We start from the raw sequence: 19,940 nt of genomic DNA on the forward strand, positions 1-19,940 counted from the left end.
AGATGGCTAGGTCCCAGGGTTTTTTCCATTTTGTTTCCATCTCCACGTCAAAGGTTCGGGGTTCAAGCCTACTTTCCTACTGAAACTTTTTTTTCCTTTTACATCTCCCAACACCCGGCCAACATTTTTTTAAAACAGGGTTGTTTTGACCCCCCCCCCAACACACACACCTACAAATATCCGGGCCACGCCGGGTACCCCCCGCTAGTATATCAATATCTGACACAATAAAAAACATCACTGTTACGGTGGAACCCCTACACATCTGGCAATGGACAATTCCTCACGTCACTTTCGGTGACCAGGTTCTGCTTTTCAGAAGCCTGAAACCATGACTGAGAGAAAGGCAGTCAGATATTAAAAGAATATGTGCATAAAATTTGGGTTTGATTTTTGAAATTATTTATAAAAATGTTTTTTAGAATTTAAGTTTAAAATAGTGTTTTGTTTGTTGAGCATTCTTAAATCTAAATTAGCATTTTCTTTGATCTGTCAAGCATAAATTTGAACAAGATTTTTTATTGTTAAATGAGTAAATTGAATTTAAAGAATACTCGTTTTTATTTTATAACAGTTAATTAGGATTAAAATAATTTGTTCGCATGGCTATATAATTTAGTAAATAAGAGTAAAGAAGAATCATATTATCAATATATTAATACGCTAGCGTGTGCTCTTTTGTGTGCCACACTTTCTGAAAAATTTCATTGGTTGAGATTTAAAAACGCACATGCTATCGTATTAATATATAGATTATACTAAATGTGAGTTAATGGATTTGGTGAGTGTTTAATGAGATCCCAGGCATAATCTCCTCCTTCTTTTCGAGTAGGGGGGGATGATAGTCTAACGTGTTTTCATTCCAGTGATGATGTCATTATCTTCTGTTAAAAAAGATGCATATAATATATTTATGATGTACTACATTGACATAAGATGTCATGTTCCAAAAATCAGGTAAATGGATCAGTGCACGCTAGGGGCTCATTTGAAACATTCCAAAAATCATGTAAATATATCATCTTGTTTTCATGACTGCTGGAAAACCGCTTCTGTGGTACCAATTTTCAAGAATTCTGGCGAAAGAACTGACCCATTAAATTATCGCCTCATTAGCCTTCTCCCGCTTTTCACCAATATATTTGAGTCCTTAATTAATCAAGCTCTAGTCCATCACCTTACAGCTGCTAAACTCCTGACTGACAAACAATGTGGATTTAGGCAAGCATGTTCCACAGCAGACATCCCAACTGTAATCTCTGAACGTATATACCGTTCACTAGACAAAACAGGGGAGGGTACAGGGTAGCCCTCGATATATCTAAAGCTTTTGACAAGGTATGATAGTCTTCTAAGGAAAATTAGATCATATCGTATCACTGAAAGAATACATAATGTAATTAAATCCTTCTTAAGAGAAAAATCAAGATTGTCCTCCACGGTCGTACATCCAAACAATATGATATAAATGCAGGAGTACCTCAGGGGTCTATCCTTGGATCTTTATTATTCTTGATATTCATAAATGACCTCCCTGATAAAATTGTTTCGGAGATGGGTATATTTGCTGATGACACCACTCTCTATTACAGGCACTAGGGGGAAAACAAATGAACACATATCCAAAGAAATGGCAGAAACACTAAAGGATAACCTCCAATCTGTAGTAGAATGTGGACAAAAATGGATGGTCACATTCAATGCTGCCAAGACTAAGCTTGTCTCCTTCAATAATTACAAGAAACCTTCACTACCACCAATAGCAATGGCCAAGAGCACATTACCCGAAAGTACTTGCTTTAAACTCCTCGACCTAACGTTTACAGGGAATATGAACTAGAATAAATACATTGAGAACATTGCCAAGGCTGCTGCGAGGAAGGTGGGCTCTCTCTACCGTGCTAGAAAACTACTTATGCCTGAAAGTATCTTGTACCTCTATAAGGCCACCATTCGCTCATGTATGGAGTATTGCTGTCACATTTGGACTAGTGCATCTACTACTTGTCTCTCACTCCTGGAGAGGGTTCAAAGGAGAGTCGCCGACCTGATAGGTCCTGAACTGTTATCTGGGCTCCAGCCTCTGTCCCATCGGTGAAATGTTTCATTCCTCTGCCTGTTCTACAAGTACTTTAATGGTAAATGCTCTGACGAATTACAAGCACTTATACCCCCTCGACGTGATTACCTCTGACGAACCTGACAAGCAGCTAAGTCCCACCCCTTTACAGTAGAGATCCCTAGGTGTAAGAAGGCCTTCTACTCCAATAGTTTCTTCCCCAGAACTGCAAGTCTTTGGAACTCCCTTCCAGGATTCTGCTTTCCCATCTGTACTGACATGCAGAAGGTCAAATATAATGTAAACAGACATCTTGCTACTCATCTCTCTTCATAATACCCCTGCAACTTATGTCCCCGATAGTAGCCCCCTACTTCAAAGTGGCGCTGTGCCTTATTTGGGGTGAAAATTGAATAATAAAAAAAAAAGTAATCCCAAGTTCATATTTTAATCCTTAATGTCCTCATGGCAGTAATTGCAAAATCTCTTCTTAGAGATGGTGGGGGATTAAAGTCACTGGAATGCTGACACTGATACTACACTTAGAAATTCATATTGAAGTAATGGTTGCCTAATCACTAACCGTGTTAATGTTTTTATGTATTAATTTCGAACAGCTGCTGAAACAGTTTAGGATTTAAACATTACTTTATTTCAAGTATATTTTTAACAGTAGAGTGGGGGATGTAAAGTCAGTCCCGGAAATGGTTGAAACCATTTAAACATTAAACATTATTTTATTTCATGTATATTTTTAACAGGAATACACAACGTCGCCCAGGATTGAATGAGATAGGTGGAAAACATATAGTGGCAGAATACCCAGTGTCGCCCGGGATCTAATGAGATAGGTGAAAAATATATACTAGCAAAATATGTGGTGTCACCCGGGATTGGATAAGATAAGTTGAACATATATACTATGAGAATAACCGGAATTGATTGATGTGTTTGTAATAAAATAATCAGCTCAGGCAAGATATCAAATTTATTATTTTAGTAGTGGGGAGCGAAAATAGGGGTCAAAATCATGAAAAATGATTGACAGAATTAGTAACATATCCAAGAATTATGAAAAATAATGAAATGCGAATTGATTGGTGTGTTTGTAATGAAATAATCAGCCCAGACAATACATCAAAGTTATTATTTTAGTAAGAGGAGGGCGGTAATGTAGGTCAAAATTATGGAAAATGTGTGTTGAAATTAGTAACATATCCAAGAATTATATAAAATGATGAAATGTGAGTTAATTGATTGGTGTGTTTGTAATGAAAAAATCAGCCCGGACAAAGTTATAACATTGTAAAGAGGAAGGGCGATAATGTGGGTAAAAATTATGAAAAATAATTGTCGAAATTAGTAACATATCCAAGAATTATGAAAAATGATGAAATGTGAGTTAAATTATTGGTGTGTTTTTAATGAAATAACTAGCCCAGACAATATATCAAAGTTATTATTTTAGCAAGGGGGGGGGGCGATAATGTGGGTTAAAATTATGAAAAATGATTGTCGAAATTAGTAATACATCCAAAAATTATGAAAAATTATGGAATGTGAGTTAATTGATTGGTGTGTTTGTAATGAAATAATCAGCCAGACAATATATCAAAGTTATTATTTTAGTAAGAGGGGGGCGGTAATGTAGGTCAAAATTATGGAAAATGTGTGTCGAAATTAGTAACATATCCAAGAATTATATAAAATGATGAAATGTGAGTTAATTGATTGGTGTGTTTGTAATGAAAAAATCAGCCCGGACAATATATCAAAGTTATAACATTATAAAGAGAAGGGGCGATAATGTGGGTAAAAATTATGAAAAATAATTGTCGAAATTAGTAACATATCCAAGAATTATGAAAAATGATGAAATGTGAGTTGATTGGTGTGTTTGTAATGAAATAATCAGCCCAGACAATATATCAAATATTATTCTAGTAAATGGTGGGGCGATAATGTTGGTCAAAATTATGAAAAATGATTGTCGAAATTAGTAACATATCCAAGAATTATGAAAAATGATGAAATGTGAGTTAAATTATTGGTGTGTTTTTAATGAAATAACTAGCCCAGACAATATATCAAAGTTATTATTTTAGCAAAGGGGGGGGGCGATAATGCGGGTAAAAATTATGAAAAATGATTGTTGAAAGTAGTAACATATGCAAGAATTATGAAAAAAATGATGAAATGTGAGTTTATTATTGGCGTGTTTGATATATTGTCTCGGCTGATTATTTCATTACAAAGTTATTATTTGAGTAAGAGGGGTGATAATGTGGTTCAAAATTATGAAATATTATTGTCAAAATTAGCAACATATCAAAGAATTATGAAAAATGATGAATTGAGTGATTTATTGGTGTGTTTGTGATGAAATAATTAGCCCAGGTTATTATTTTATCAAGGTTATTATTTTAGTGAGGGGGGGATACAGTTTTAACAAAAGGGCTAGAATAATATGCTGGTGTCTTCATTCATGCTGAATGCATACAGAATGTCCCTCAGCAATATATTGCATATGAAAGATGCCGCTGTGGAATTTCCACAGGTCCCGCTAGTTAATATTATATTATTAAAACTTAGCAAGTTTCAAATATATCTCAGAACATTTATCTTAAATATATTAAAAGGAAAACTGTAATTATTTATCCTTGCAAGCTTTCAAAGATAGCATATAACATGGCTACTTTGGTGAATAGAAAAATATCAATATTAGTTAAAGTAAGTATTTAAACAAAAAAACGAAGATTTATAAGAACAACAATATATTTGTCATTCATATATTAATATTTCAGGTTTTAAGCGATAATATATAAGCAAGTTTTAAATATATTCCATAAAAATTTGTTTTAAATATAATAAAAAGTGGTAGATAAACCAATAAAGTAACATAAAGGACTTGATAAAACTGTCCTAAATATCTAAAACAAATAAAAATAAAAACTAGAATGATTTATCCTTGCAAGCTTTAAAAGATATCATATAACATGGCAACTTTGGTGAAAAGAAAAATATTAATTAATAGTTAATATTATTTTTATAAGTAGAATTTCAACATCATGTGCTTATTTTGTCTCTAGCATTACAGGAAAAGTGAAAAGTGTTCTTAATCTTTTTTTTTTTTTTTTTTTTTAACTTTTTGATTCCATCATTGTACAAAAAGACACATATCTATGCTTCATTGTTTTGTGAAAATCGATATTTGCCTGCAGCCGAGAAATATGCAACCTTTATTTGGTTTATTTGTAGATCAATAAGAAAAACATGAAGATTTCTTGATTTATTTTTAGCCACGTTTTCTATTTATATAAGTTAATGTTTTAGTTAATATATATATATATATATATATATATATATATATATATATATATATATATATATATATATAGTGGCGCCAAAAAGAAAGCCTGCACTTGTCATTTTTTAAAAAAACGCAAATTTAAGCTAAATTGAATGTACCTGTTTAAACAATCTATACCTCATTTGATTCACCTTTAATTCCTCTATTATTTTAACAGTTCATATTTGACTTTTACTTGAAGTATCCTAGTGTTCACATCAATTTAAAAAATTAACTTCAAATCGAAAAAGCCACAAGGAACTCCACACAATGGAAAATTGTTATTTAAATGTAACTTTACAACATTAATGCAACACAAATACAACAGGAACAAAATGAACTAGTTAATATTTAGTAGCATAGCCCTTCAGTAATTTGATGGCTTGCAATCTTTTGGGGATTCCTTAAATTAGTCTGCGGCAATACTCCGGTGAAAGGGCATTCCACTTTTCTTTAATTTTTCTACAAAGTTCTTCCAGATTTGAAATTTTATCATTACATAGCTATTGCTTGATGTAATGTTATACGTTTTCAATAAGATTTAGGTTTGGAGATTGTGCAGGCCAATCTAAACATGGAATTTCATGCTCTTCAAGGAACCTCTTGACATCGCCAGCTGTGTGAATGGGAGCATTGTCCTACATGAAGTTGGGATTATCATCCAAATTCCGGCCAAAGTAGAGTAGAAAATGCTCAGTCAACATATTAATGTACTTGGTCGAATTAATTCGACCTTGCAAGCGAACTATAGGCCTTGGATCATTAGCACTAATAACACCCCACACCCAAAATGACCTTCCACCAACTTGCAGCATTGAAATTGTGCAACTAGGATTAAATTCGACAGACGTACTGTCTACTGCCTAGCCTATCAAACTTGCTTTTATCGCTAAAAACCATTTTCGATCAGCATGAAGAGTCATGATCTTCATTGCATCTGACAAAGTCCAGACAGCGCTTTCTGTTCTTTAGAGAAATCATTGGCTTGCGTCTTGCCACACAACCTCGCAAATTAAATTCCTTCAATCTATTCTCAACTGTAGAAAGATGGCACTTTTTAACAAGATTACACTGTTGTTGGATGTGGGGAGCCATTTCAAATCTGTTTCTGAGACTGCAGATCTTGATAGCATTGCCTTCCCTGTAAGAAGTAACTCTAGGACGACCAGATTCAGGGGCATCATGAACACTGACGGTATTTTGGTGCTTTTGCACAGTCATTCATACAGTTTTCTCATCACATTTCAATCTGCAGCCAATTCTCGAATTGAATAAACCAGGAAGATGGAGATTAATGAGTTCCTTTCAAAAAGAAACTCGAAGCATATTGACTAAATGTTACGTTGTATAACCTGAAACAACAACAATTATGATTAGAGATGCTTTGTTGCCTAAAAAGTGGATATTTTAAGCTGGTTTTAAGCTCATTTGTTGCTGCAGAGTTTCTTTTTGCCTTCTCGATATGAAGTTAATTTTTTAAATTGGTGTGAACATTAGGATAATTCAATTAAAAAGCCAAATATAAACAGGTAAAATTATAGAAGAATAAAAGGTGAATCAAATGAGGTATGGATTGTTTAAACAGTTACATTCAATTTAGCTTAAATTTGCGACTTTTGAAAAAATGACAAGTGCAGACTTTCTAATTGGCGTCACTGCATATATATATATATATATATATATATATATATATATATATATATATTAAATAATACAGTAAATCGAATTTTTTAAAAAGAGAAGACAATATATTTGTATAAATATGGTCTCTCCTGTTTAATCCTGACATATGAGGTTTAGACTGTTGTTTGAAATCCACACAGATGTTTAGTTAATAGTGGAATAGTGAAGGCTTTGTATAGGACCACCCACACTTTTTGGAATCACTGCTAACCTAAGTCGGACCAAATGATTGGCACAAGACAAACTAGACAGTAGACTAAGTTTTATATCAGTTTTCCTTTTCCTAGATGCAATATCTCAACGAAGATAGAGAGTGCATCTCTCCCAGTGGTTTTAACGTGCCTCCAGATACTAATCTGAAAATTTCTATGTTCCGACACAATACATGCAGCACCTAGTATTCCCAAATAGTCACTCATCTAGTACCGGCCAGGCCCATCATTGCTTAATTTTAGTGATCTTAAAAGAATGTCAACATGATTATGTGTATATATAAATAATGGCTTCCTTCAGTCTTGTAAAGGTGCCTGTATGTGGAATATTTGTAACAAGAGGTGTACAATCTCCAACCACACCTCTTCTGAGTCGACAGTGTTAAATACCAGTAGCAAGTGGAGGCTCAGGCCGATTGGAAACAATACCAAGATAATCGGAGAGCACATACAATGCCTCAAATTCCCAAAGGGTCACCCATCTGGTACTAGCCAGGCTCAACATTGCCTAACTTCAGTGATCTGATGAGAACTGGTGTGTCAACCTGATTATGCCATATATATATATATATATATATATATATATATATATATATATATATCTGACACTACCCTTAAAACAAATATTGCAACCTAAATAAACACTCGATGTGAATTCTTCTATATTATATGATTATGGCTATTTCTATTGCACTTTTTGTGCATACCCATCCTTTTTTAAAAAGCTGTTAAATATGACAACAGAACATATATAAATGAATAACAATGTAACTATATTCTAAGATCCAAGATTTTATTTATCTTAACAATAAGTCTTTTAACATATCAAAACATTTTACAGACCTGTTTCGTTTACATAGAACAATCAATATTTTATGTTAATATTGAATAATAATATTCATTTCAAACATTATATGATCATGCTTATTTCTTTTGAAGAAAAATGTTTGCTTGTTTCTTGCTGATGAGTATATGTAAGAAAAATTCAAAATTAACATAAAAATATTTATTGTTCTACACAAACGAAACAGGTCTGTAAAACATACCGAAGTTTTGAAATGTTGAAAGAACTGATTGTTAAGATAAATAAAACCTTGGTTCTGGGAATATAGCTATATTGTGATTCATTAATATATATATATATATATATATATATATATATATATATATATATATATATATATGACTACTTCATTTAACCACATAAATTAATATACAAAAGTATAGATTTATACGTAAACTTTAAGTATTTACTTCAACAGTGCCCAATATGTAGGTAGAGCTAGGTAGTAAGTTATAAAATATATATGGCGATTAAGCTATACAGAATATTCCGCGTTTCATCCACCTGATGAATCCTAGTGTGGATGAAACGCGGAATATTCTATGTAGCTTAATCGCCATATATATTTTATAACTTACTATATATTTCAGGTATGTTTCATTATTAAAGGATAGGTTAGAATATAAAACATACTTCAGTTCAACTTGTGTAGATGTACAAAAATATTTTCAACCTGAGAAAATAAATATTCTAATAATAAAATCCAATTTTATTTTCTTATGTGTTAATAAGTAAGAAATTTTGAAAACAAATTAATGATGCCTTCCCCCCCCCCAATTATTATATAGGTAATTTATTATTTTGACAACACTGGTGTTAATTTCTGATTTCAAAATCGGAAGCTGTTACCAAGTAAACGTTTCCTATGTTACAATAAAAATTATATTAAAACTACTAAGTAATAGCAAGTTTTAATATAAACATAAAATGCCGAAATGTAAACTATGACGGAAAAGTATAGTCGCATAATTGGTTGGTGTCGTGAGATATCAAGCTTCAATGTAATGATGATGCCTCTGAGAACATGCGTTTTCAAGCATACTGAAAGCTTTACTGGCCTTTTCAATCCTCATAAATATGTCAGAATTGAGGAAGAAAGTACTGCCAAGGTATATAAAGGAATCAACTGCACTTAATCTGGAATCCTTGGCATTGATGTTGAATTCAACATAATTGATGATGGCTCAAAATTGTATAGCTTTAAACAATACGGTAACAATTGCTAATGCAACAACAATGAAAAACTACATCATCCAAAAGCATTTGATGCAACTTTCAAAACTCAAAAGTAATCTATGAGGGTTGTTCCAAAAGCAGTGACTCCAATTTTTTTATTCCACCTATTGTTTAAAGTTAGCAAAAGGAAAGGGGGGAAAGCCCAGAACAAATGAACAGAAGTCTTACCGCATGTGTGTCGGGCGAAAGTTAGGCGAAAGAGAGAGAAATCAAGATGGCGCCCATAGGTTTAAAAGGTGTGCGCTGGCGGAAGTCACGGAAAATCATGTGAAATCACGCAGGAAGAATGTATGAATGGAGTTGACAGGTTAGATCAGTGACAGAGACAGACGAAGTCTGGTGCCAGTAGTGATATCAAACTCGGCGGTTGTTTGGATTGAAAAGATGAATTTTTTTTGTATTTTGCTGTACTAAACTAGAAACACTTCACCACCCAAATGGACCAAGTTGCATTGTTATGATGACTTGAATTTATGCATTAACTGAAAGTTTCATCTTTCTGTTGCAAATATTGATTCTGTGAGACTCTAAGAAAGCAATCTTTGTCATGGCACGTGCATCAGAAAGAGAGATGCATCATTGAATTCCTGGCAAAAGTGCATTGAGAATGATGGTGACTATGTAGAAAAATATTCTTGGAGTACAGTATATCGCTCATTTAAATGGTACCATTCTTGTCTTTGTAACTTTTCAACTTTTTTAGCTCTGAATGCCCATGCACAGCCATCGTTCATGGCTGGCAAAAGTGCATTGAAAATGGTGGTGACTAAATTCTAAAGCACAAAAGGTAGCTCGTTTTAATGGTACCACTCCAGTCTTCATAGTTCTTCATCCAGTTGAGTTTAAAAAAATTGGAGGCTTTACTTTTGGAATGACCGTCATAATTCTTAAAGAATAGTCTTGAAAACTTTATTAGTTACTGTATTAACTAACATATACTCCAAATCTCAAAAGCAAATATGCCTTATGTTTTGATGTCAGATATTTTGACAAAAATGTTTGATTGTTGGTTAAACAAACAATGGTATGTCAATAAAAGTGTAACATTCATATTTATAGACAGTTTCAACATTTTATTTTCAGCCAATAAAATTATTCATGATATTGATATTAATGACACATAGCTTTATAGATAAAATCTTTAATTTTTTTTTGCAAATGGTTGATGTGGACACATTTAGTTACATATAAGTTGTGTCCATTTACTGAGATTACAAACCAAGAATGAATCAAATGTTCATCGTCAAAACTGATCAGCTGAATTCGATGTGTAGGCAACTGATAAAAATAAACAAAAAGAATCAAGGACATATTGCGTAGTGGATAAAGTGCTTGGTAATTCAATTATAAAGTTACACTCTTCTGGAGGTTGAAGGTTCCATCCTCAGTGCAGGTGATACTGAAGATACAATTGCGAATTACTTAGGGTTTTTACCCAGTCATGGCTGAGGGAACGAGGGCATGCTACCTCGGTGAATTAAATAAAAGGTTCTCTACAAAATACCATACAGATTCCCGAATTCGACAGAAAGATTCCAAGTCAACAGAAAAATTCTTGAGTTTGACGAGGTATACCTGAACAGTCATTAGTTATATCGATCAAAACATTTGTGAAAATAACACTTAAGATGAGAACAGTAGTTTGAAGAACCCAATAAATACGAAACAGAATCAAAAAGTAAAACCCAAATAAAGCATGTGTCTCTTTTGATTTATTTTAGACAAAATCCAAAGAATGAATTTTTAATAGACATTTACAAAATAATTGGGTTTATTTACCATTTTGGGGTCATTTTAGGTGAAATAAAAAAACATCTTCTCTAAGTTTGTCCATATAAATATGTCTGGCTACCTTCCACTTTGTCGTAAGGACTCTGATAGACACATGCATGCATTTTCCTCTGCGGACAGAAACCACACTAAATGATCTGAAAATCAACCCTTCTCAAGTACATGATATCATAAAATACCTAGACACCTTGAAAGCATGTGGACCTGATCTCATACCGGATGTACTATTAAAAAAATGCTCTGCTGTGATTGTTCCTGTTCTCTTCAAAACTTTTTAACAAATGCCTTAACAAATCTTGCTTTTCTGACTGCTGGAAAACTGCTTCTGTGGTACCAGTTTACAAAAATTCTGGCAAATGAACTGACCCATTAAATTATCGCCCTATTAGCCTCCTCCTTCTTTTCACCAAACTATTTGTGCCCATAACTAATCAAGCTCTAGTCCACCACCTTACAGCTGCTAAACTTCTGCCCGACCAACAGTATGGGCTTAGGCAAGCTCGTTCTACTGTAGATATTCTAACTGTAATCTCTGAATGTATATACCATGCATTGGATAAAGCAGGGGAGGGTAGAACGGTAACCCAAGATATATCTAAGGCCTTTGACAGGGTATGGCACGATGGTCTTCTCATGAAAATCAAATCTTATGGTATTGCTGGACGAATACTAAACATAATTAAATCCTTCTTAAATAAGAGAAAATACAGGTTGTCCTCGATGGTCTTACATCTAAAGAATATGATATGGATGCAGGTATACCTCAGAAGTCGATCCTTGGACCTTTATTATGCCTGATATTCATAAATTACCTCCCTGATAAAATTGTCTCTGAGATGGATATATTTGCTGATGACACCATGCTCTATAACAGGCATGAGGGGAAAACAGATGAACACATATCTAAGAAAATGACAGAAACACTAGAGGAAGACTTCCAGTCTGTAGTGGAATAGGGACAAAACTGGATGGTTACATTCAATGCCACTAAGACTAGGCTTCTTTTCTTTAATGACTACACAAAACCTTCTCAACCACTAATAGCAATGATACATTACCTGAAAGTACTTCATTCAAACTCCTTGGCTTAACATTCACAGGGAACATGAGTTGAAACAGAAATATCGAGGGCATTGCTAAGGCTGCCGCAAAGAAGGTGGACTCTCTCTACTGTGCCAGGAAGTTAACGACGCCTGAGATCATTTTGTACCTCTACAAGGCCACCATTCGCCCATGTATAGAGGATTGTTGTCACATTTGGCTGGTGCATCTGCTGCTAGTCTTCCACACTTAGACAGAGATCAAAAGAGAGTGGCCAACTTATTAGGTCCTGCATTATCAGCTAGGCTTCAGCTGCTATCCCATCGATGAAATGTTGCACCCCTCTGCCTATTTTATAAGTATTTTAATGGTGGATACTCGAACGAACTACAAACCCTTGTGCCACTTCAACAGAAATACACCTGACAAGAAGCAAAATCCCACCCCTACACAGTAGAAATCTCTAGATGCAAAAAAAGCCTTCTACTCTGATAGTTTCTTCCCTAGAATTTCTAGACTTTGGGAATTCCCTTCCGGATTCTTGCTTTCCTGACTGTACTGACATGCAGAAATTTAACCATAATGTAAACAGATATCTTGATACTCAACTCCCTACTTAATACCCTTACAAATTATGTCCCAGATAGTATCCCCCTACATCAAAGTGCCACTGTACGTTGTTTGGGGGTAAAAATGAAATTTTTAAAAAAGTGTAATGTTTTTAAATTTGGGGGCATTTTCAGTCATCCTAGAATGTAAAACAAGATGTCTGATATCTTGATTCACATAAGCCGTTATTAATTTTATCTTTTGATGGATGGTAAAGTGGGTTTCATATATTTATGAAAAAGTATACTTTTTGACAAATTCAATCGTCCTTGAGGTCATTAATACTTAATTTATGTAAATAATCATTAATCCAAACGTTTAAAGTGATTTTTAGATATTTATAAACCATTGCTATTTTAGTCAGTCAGTTTTTTGCATACGGCATAATTCACGTTGACCACCATTTCCCGTTAGATCACTCCTGGTCAGTATTAAAATGGGTGATTATTTTGGGAATTCCAGGTGATTTATGTGTTCTCTGCTTATCTCAGCATTGTTTCCAGTCGTCTAGCACTTCTTGCCACTGGACTCAAGCAGTGCCGATTCAGGAGAGGTGTAGTTTGTGTTTCTACAACCCTTGCCTAACAATTACACATGTAACTACAGGGGGTATCCATTGAGATTGAACGAAGGTATCGCATCATATTTTTGCAATCATGGGCATATAGCTTCAAAATTGTAATAAACAAATAACATATTAGAAAGGCAAGAGACAAACATACAAAAACTATGAGTCACTTTCACTTAATATTGCAAACCAAAAAAAGGACAGTTTCGTAAGCATTTGAACATATGTATCTAGGAAATGATCAGATTGTTATTTATTTTATATCTGATACTATAAACAGAAGTGGTTTAGAATGCTTGTCTTCTAATTAGTCCATTATATGTTCTAGCCTACCTTACAACAACTTTGGCAAAAATAATAAAACGCTTATCTTTTGGCGACTGCGTTTTTTTTTTTTCACGGACAATCTCCCAAAACTCATTACTGAGTGCAAAATGTCTTTTCAACCTTTATTTTTTTTTAAATAAAACAAGCAATGTCAAATTATTTTTTTTTTTAAAGTTTATTAAAAAAATATATTCTTTTTAACAAAGGCTGTTTAAAAAACACCTGAAGAAATTCAAATGTTTATACGTTCAATAAAATAAAATTCAATGCATATTTAGAATTACACTTGTTAAAAAACACAGAAACATCTTTATGATGTATGTACTCGTCACGGAACAAAGATGCCATATTCCAAAACACGTGTGTTTGACTAGTAACCTTTCTATTTAGCTAGTAAACGAAAATATTTAGTTGTCAAAGGTCAACGAAAGATAAATTTGCCCGTAGAGCCTGGCTTGAAAAGCATATGACATTGATCAGCTTAAGACTTGTAAATAAAATAGACTATGATGAAACTTTTCAGAAGCTGTCAGATGGCATGGCCTGGAGAAGGATAAGTGCCACCAGACTTTGCTAACCAAAGACATGTTACATAATCAATGTTCACCATACATTATCTCTATGGAAAGGGTTATGGGATTGTTTGTGTTGTTTACGTATTGCCAGCAAAAAGGAAAGAGGCAAGTGTTTTCATATTGAAATATATCCATGGTTGGCTGATGATGTAAATAATGTTTTACTTTAAAATGCATGATTTCCTGTTCTACATACTTATTTCCGTTTGGTTCAAATATAATGATGATATAAAGATGAAAAAGCGAAAAAAATAGCAATCGTAAGTCAATATAAACAAACCTTATGTGGATGAAAGTGTTTAAATTTAAAGTATTTCTCTACTTTCTTCTGTAAAAAACATTTTTCTACTTCACTGACCTATTTTTCGAAATCTATTGAACCCTCCATGTTTTTGTATGTTGGTCTTCTACCTTTCTAAAATATTAGTTCATTTGTTTGTCACAATTTTGAAACTATATGAAACTAACTAATTACTTGTGTGAAAAACGCCCGTGGAAAATTTTAACTAAGGTAAGTTGTTAATTATGCAAATTGTTTTGACTCATATTTGTCGATTGCTAATTCTGTACATCTTTTATGATTGCAAATCATTCCTTCTTGGTTCAATTATGTTTTGAAGTTCTTTTACATGTACCAAATTTTGATACAATACTAGTGATTTTTAAATATTACAACTGATTTTTATATATTATCATATGGTTTTATCATATACTAGTTGAAGTACTTGTATGTCGTATGAAATATAAGAATGCATATTCTTAATTAAATCTACATATTTATCAATAACTATGCTATTTCAAATTTAAGTTTGACAGAACATGCAAGAATTTTGAAGAGATCATTATCATTTAGATTCCAGTAGTCCGAAGAATCCATGTAATGCAAATAATCAATCCTCATTTCAAAATTTAGAAATGCAAAAGTATTATAAAAAAAAATTAATGCATCTAATAATATGCATTAAAGTTTCAAGAAGAAAGCTAGTCAGAATGAAATATCGATTTTTCATATCAGACGTTATTTAGGTGTGAAACTGACAATCCGATCGACTTAATTCTATGAAGTATATAATAATCTTAATATAATTAAGATTTAGTGTTTGTCTGTTACCGAAACTATCAACAATAGGGAGTGTCATAGACTACACACACACACCCACACACATCTATACACGTGTGTGTATATGTATATGTGTATATATATATATATATATATGTTAATATATGTATATATCTAAACATATATATATATATATATATATATATATATATATATATATATATATATATAGTAGAAATGGTAATTAATAAAAACCTGAAGAAAGTGCTCAATACTGTTGTAGAGCAAATATGCGTTTTATTTTTTATTACCATATCTTTCTGTTAAGTTACATCATTGTTTCAGCTACCCGGCCGTTTTTTGTTGCCGTCTGTAGCATCCTCAGACTTTTACAGAAATGTTCGTTATGATGGGATGAAAGAATGAATGATGCGCTATATCTGCACACCAGGGCGGAGATGTATGTGTACATGTGAACGTTTCTTTAAGTATATATGTGTGTACGTATGCATATGTGTATATGTGTGCTCGTGCGCACGACCGCTAGCTAACCCTATCCAAGCACTTAACAACAAATAAAAACCAAATAAATAAACCGAATCATAGCTCCCCGCCTCCGAACCTAAGCGAACACCCAACAGGTCAAGACATACTTATCAAGAAATCATCTCACCAACGAGACGCCAAAAGAAAAAAAAACAAAAACTTAAACATTAAGACTCGAATTTTAAAGTAACCTCCCTCCTCCTACCCTCAAATATCCCCCTCCCCCCTCCATGTACCCTATGCCCTTAGCCACACCAGAAATGAACTTCCCAGACCGTCCTCCACAACCACCTAATGCCCTTAAACTCCAAAAGTAAAACATTACCGACATACCAATCAGCCCCTCCCACCTTTCCCCCTTGTTCCCTTCCTCTTTTCTCTTTCCCCCCCCCCGCTCTTCTCGCACCCCTCCCATGACATCATTCACTCTTTTATTCCATCATAACGAACATTTCTGTAAAAGTCTGAGGATGCTACAGACGGCCAAAAAAACGGCCGGGTAGCCGAAACAATAATGTAACTTAACAGAAAGATACGGTAATAAAAAATAAAACAGATATATATATATATATATATATATATATATATATATATATATATATATATATATATATATATATGGCATGATCACGTTTGACACACCGGTTCCCATCAGATCACTGAAGCTAAGCAATGATGAGCCTGGCCAGTACCAGATGGGTGACCATTTGGGACTTCTAGGTGCTGTATATGATCTCTGCCTATCTCAACATTGTTTCCAGTCGTCCTGGACTTTCCTTTTCACTGGACTCAAGCAGTGCCGATTCAGGAGAGATGTGTTTGGAGATTGTGCAACTTTTGCAGCTGCCCCTACAGGGAGTATCCTTTGTCTTTCGTCTTTTGAAACTGAACAGAGGCATCGGAATATATATATATGATGAATCCACAATTCTTGTCACCTCTGTGAACGATTTTGCAAGAGTGTAGCTGGTTTGAAGAGCCGTCTACATATGTATGGACGCTCTACACCAATCAGAAGAGATGGCAAGTTTCTGTAACGAAGTAGCAATGATCACACACACACATACAGAGAGAGAGAGGAAAAGAGAGAGAGAGAGAGAGAGAGATGAGGATAAAATACACGATATACTATAAAATTTAATGTTGTGGAGAAAAGATGTCTGAAAAAGACACTAAAAAACCCAGGAAGAAATCATTAAAAACGAAAGTTTTACAGTTTATATCACTCTTCTAAAAGGTATACCATATTTTCCTGGAACATTGAGAATTATTGTCTTCATTTTAATTTTGATGCAACCATTATTTCTATTTAGAGGCTCTGAAATATTCAAAACAAAGTCCGCAAGTAATACTCATGAATATGCAATATTGTTTATATAAATAGAAATAAATGGTGCATACCAGAGTAAATGAGATATTTAATTCACATCTTCAAACGCATTCTTCTAAAATTTGGAAAAGAGATTCTAGGCATAATAGGGAGTGTCATATATATATATATATATATATATATATATATATATATATATATAGAGAGAGAGAGAGAGAGAGAGAGAAAGAGAGAGATGAGGATAAAATTATATGATGTCTGAAAAAACATGCAAAAAAAATAAAAACGCAAGAAGAAATCATTAAAAGCGAAGTTTACCGTTTTCGTTTGGATCAACAGACAACTTCAGAAAATATATTGACCATTGATTTATAATGATATTGTGATGTTTGAGTTTGTGACAGATATTGAGAAACATTAAGACAAGGTTCAGTTGTTGAATATGTATGTGCGTGTGCGTGTGTGTGTGTGTGCGCGCACGTGTCTGTGAATTCAATTATTTATATATGAAAGAGCATTTTACCTTAATGCTCGTTGGGAATAATTTTTTCTTCACCAATATGATGTTCCCAGATGGGGAGCTATATATAAATAAATAAATAAATAAATAAATATATATATACATATATATAAATATATATATATATATATTTAATTTAGTTATAAATGCAATGCTTAATTTCTCTCTCCCCCTCTCTCTCCTTCTCTAACACACACACACATATATATATATATATATATATATATATATATATATATATATATATATATATATATATAGGACGATTAGTCGAAATCCGAATTAGGAATTGGAAAAATCAGAACTTTTGAAGTATCGGAATTGGTATCAGAACTGGAAAAATTTATTCCTATTTTTTTATGCTAAAAAATTTATACTTTTATTTATTATTATTGTATTTATATATTTTGTTTTTTGTTGTTTAAAACAAAATTTCCCATTGCTGATTCTAATGATAAAATGATAAATATTTATTGATTTTAAACTACGAGTAAAACCAGAATTTATAGATCATCTCCCCCCCCCTCAAAGAATTGTATTTTTGTACTTGTAAAAATATATGCACATATTACATGGGTGTCTAAGGTAATCTGAAAATTAAAAATAAATAGTAAATAAATAAAATAACTGTAGCTATGTATATTTAGAGATTTAAAAGAATCGGAATCGTTAATTGTATTGGAATCGGGAATTTAGAATGGAATCGATAATTGTATCAGAATAAAAGGAAAATGTGGAAATCGTCCCATCACTAATATATATATATAAATGTGTATTTACTAGAAAATCTACCCGGCGTTGCCCGAGAATGTTTACTTGACCACCACCCACTAATTTTTGGACTGTCTGTTTTTCTATGACGTCATATGTGACGTCATCACCCATGGCATCATCTGCTATGACGTCATATATAGCATATACTGTGAACAAACAATCAAATAAACAGACAGGAATACTTTAATAATTCTATTACTATTTTATATATACAAAGTGATCCTGAGTAACTTTTTAAGTGCTGGACCCCCCTCCCTTACTTATTCACATTAAAACGCGATCTTGTGTCATACCTTGCTGTAGTGAATAAGCCGGTAAATGTTGACTGAAACAACCAGTCCCAAATGTCATGCAACAAAAAATCTCTTTCAGTGTTATTACTACTGTGCCAATTAACATCCATAAAAATTAATTCAACCATGACAATACAGATAGAAAAGATAAACAGTTATGTTTTTATATTTCATTTCTCATATTTTACGTATGACGTTTTGAAAGTTCTTTTGTTGCAAGTTGTGTTTTGTTGCTCTCCATTGGCACAACTATCTGAAATTGCGAGTTTTCCTGACAAAATAAACTAAAAACGGGAAAGAAAAGAGGAAAGAGAGCAAAACAACAAGGGAAAATATCTATTTATTTTGACATGCATCTGGGCTGTGAAGAAACGGAAAAGAAAGAGAATAGGCCGACAGCAAGTGAGCCTTTTTTTTATATTCTCATTTTTCTTGCCAGTATCAAACTTTTTAAAAGAAATTTTAACCTGTCCCTCCCTTTTGTCCTTCTTCATTTTTTTCTGTCCTCTCTCTTCTTTTTCTGTTTATTCCCTTCTTTTATTTCTCATTTCTATGTGATTTCAAATTCGGATATATATATGTGTGTGTGTGTGTGTGTGTGTGTGTGTGTGTGTGTATATATATATATATATATATATATATATATATATATATATATATATATATATATATATCCACTAGTTTCTGAGGAAGTCTTCATAATAAAGACAAAATATTTTAAAGTTTCACCATATGAGTAAATTTTATTGATAGTTCCGGTAAATCCACTTTTTTCCATTCATCTCACAATATATACCAACAACTTTTAAAAACAAATATAAACTCCCTGGATATTTTAGGCTTGAAAATAAAACAAAAATTTTACTGATATCATCTAAATATTAAATTACTAATCTTCTTCTTATAATGTTTGCATACCTGAAAAAGATATTGCGTATACCATAACGTAATACTAAATGAACAAAGCTTGCTAAAAATATTTCCAGTAAAGCTTTCCAATATGAACACCAAAAAAAAGGGACAGACATTTTTGCTTGATAAGATTGAAACATTGTCATGCCAGTTTAACGAAGCCTGCATATGTCTGAATAAATAAATATTAATTTAAATAGCTCTATTTGTT

General features: G+C 32.9%; 1 protein-coding gene and 1 pseudogene across 7 annotated transcripts in view; both read left to right on the forward strand.

The window, feature by feature from the left end:
• The window catches only part of LOC145297486 (high-affinity choline transporter 1-like), a 279,088-nt gene that overhangs the window by 126,076 nt on the left and 133,072 nt on the right, over positions 1 to 19,940 (forward strand). Inside the window, exon 1 of one of the 7 annotated variants that reach the window (XM_080143367.1) lies at positions 18,954 to 19,219. The exons of the other annotated variants lie outside the window; for them this stretch is intronic. The gene's annotated coding sequence lies outside the window, so the exon portion shown is untranslated. Of the gene's footprint in view, positions 1 to 18,953; positions 19,220 to 19,940 lie in introns of those variants that run through there. 7 annotated transcript variants of the gene reach the window in all.
• Positions 16,515 to 16,632, forward strand: LOC145301493 (5S ribosomal RNA; annotated as a pseudogene).

The sequence above is a fragment of the Euprymna scolopes genome, chromosome 18, assembly GCF_053919585.1.
Source record: "Euprymna scolopes isolate OS-2025 chromosome 18, ASM5391958v1, whole genome shotgun sequence".
NCBI lineage: Eukaryota > Metazoa > Mollusca > Cephalopoda > Sepiida > Sepiolidae > Euprymna > Euprymna scolopes.